Source organism: Echinops telfairi, unplaced genomic scaffold (assembly GCF_000313985.2).
Source record: "Echinops telfairi isolate 266 unplaced genomic scaffold, ASM31398v2 ScPeMD7_31;HRSCAF=116, whole genome shotgun sequence".
Classification (NCBI taxonomy): domain Eukaryota; kingdom Metazoa; phylum Chordata; class Mammalia; order Afrosoricida; family Tenrecidae; genus Echinops; species Echinops telfairi.
Genome location: NW_022103928.1, coordinates 45,801,770 through 45,803,860, shown reverse-complemented (window position 1 = coordinate 45,803,860; position 2,091 = coordinate 45,801,770). Strand labels below are relative to the sequence as shown.

General features: G+C 40.4%; 1 non-coding gene across 1 annotated transcript; it reads left to right on the top strand.

Moving 5' to 3' along the window:
- Nucleotides 1–252: 252 nt before the first annotated feature.
- Nucleotides 253–356, top strand: LOC115869560. Its single transcript, XR_004046236.1, has one exon. It is a non-coding gene; the product is annotated as a U6 spliceosomal RNA (small nuclear RNA).
- Nucleotides 357–2,091: the final 1,735 nt, after the last annotated feature.

Sequence of the window (2,091 nt, the reverse complement as noted above, 5' to 3'; positions counted from 1 at the left end):
CTCTGCATGTAATAATAACGAACCCATCTGAAAGATCAGAAATAATAGTATTGAAGATACTGAATATCAGACGGTGAAAGATAGCGAACCTTAAAAGATAAGAAACAAATTAGACGGGTCTATCTTACTGCCTTGTTAAAATTGCCATGTTGAACTACAGGGAGTGAAAACTTGGATACAGAGCAGTACACAGGAGAATTCTGAAAATGTGCAGCGGACTCCTCGGAAGTTTCCACAGAAAATTACCTATATTCGCTCACTTTAGAAGCATATATACTAAAATTGGAACCATAGAGAAATTAGCATGGCCCCAGAGCAAGGATGACATGCTAATTCATGAAGTGGCTCATCTTTTAGAAAGAAAGAAAGAAAGAGAGAGAGAGGGAGAGAGAGAGAGAGAGAGAGAAAGAGAGAGAGAGAGAGAGAGAAAGTTACCTACATTGGGGAATGAATTAGAAGAATTAGAGGGAATAATTCCTTCTGCTCCTGGAGTTTTGTTCCCATCAGGCACCCTGGAAAACCACAGAGCAATAGATGTCAGAATGATCATAAGTCAGTAGACTAAATGCTGTTAAATGTGAAAAACAAGACCTTAAATGAGCAAATTCTTTCCTAGCAACTTAGTTGAGTACCAAAACAAAGCTCACGGCTACCTATGGAAATACAAACAAGCACCAACACTAGAGGAAAATCAAACAAAACCGGTTGCGGTAGACAGAAGGCTTGAGCTGTGGGATGACATCAAGAACACCAGACATGAAAAGAGCAAAAGATGTTTTTTTAAATAAGGAAGAATGAAAGATCAACGTGCATGACAGAAAAGACTCTGAGACTTGCTCTCAATTGTAAAGCAGCTAAGGCAAATGGAAGAAATCTTGAAGTAAAGAGCTTATTGAAAAGATAAAATAAAATGTTATAATGAAACATGCAAAGACCTAGAGTTAGAAAACCAAAAAGGAAGAATAGGCTTAGCATGTCTTAAGCTGAAAGAACTGGGGGGGAAATTATTCAAGTCCTGAGTTGAAATGTTGACGAATACATGGGCAAAATATTGAGTGATGCAGGAAGCATCAGAAGAAGATGGAAAGAGGCGGGGGACAAAAGAGGAGCTGCTACCAAGGGCTCAAATAGAAAGTCCATGTTTACAAAATGATGATGGCAACATATGTACAAATATGCTTGATACAACGGACGTGTGGAATGGTATGAGACCTGTAAGAGCCCCCAATAGATTGATTTTTAAAAAGAAGATGGCGCGAATACACACCGTCACTGTACCAAAAAGAACGAGTTGATATCCCACCATTTCAAGAGGTTGCATGTATATGAGCAAGAATGGATAGTGCTAAAGTGAAAGTCCAAGCTGCCCTGAAGGCTTTAGCCAAAAACAAGGCTCCAGAAATTGATGGAATTCCGACTGGAATGTTTCAATGAGATGATGAAGCCCCGAAGCACTCACTAGTCTATGCCAAGAGAGTTGAAAGACAGCGATCTGGCCAACTGACCAGAGTGATATAGATTTGTACCCATTCCAATGTAAGATTTCCTGTAAGATAATTTAGAGACCTGTAAGATAATATGGATAACTCTTATCTTACATTACAAACAGGTTCGAGAGGGTATGATTTGCAATGAGAACACTTATACACAAAAGGGAAGCCAAAGTTAGGGTGCAGGGGTCCCTGCAGTATAGACACTCCAGGGCTACAAACTTTATTAGGGGCAGATGTAAACAAATGACAGGTTTACACCCAAAAGACAGTTTACAATTCTTTGAGGGTATGCAAAGGAGCCTTAACACTTCAGTCAAGTTATCAATAGACAGAAGGGAAGGATTAGGCTAGGAACATGAAGTAACTGATAAGTTTGCAGCTGGCTGCTTTCTGCAGCTTTTGCCAGGGCACAGGAGGCAAAGTATCCGTTTTGTCTCAGGTGGAGAGACAGACCAGCAGTTGCTTCATCAGCTCCCCTAGATGAGCCATCAGCATGCTTTCATGACCTTGAGCAATGGAAGGTGATGGTCCTGACCCTTTTGCCTAAGGTACAAACAGCTTTTTCCCCAGTTACCCAAAAACTACTTTCAGATTCTAG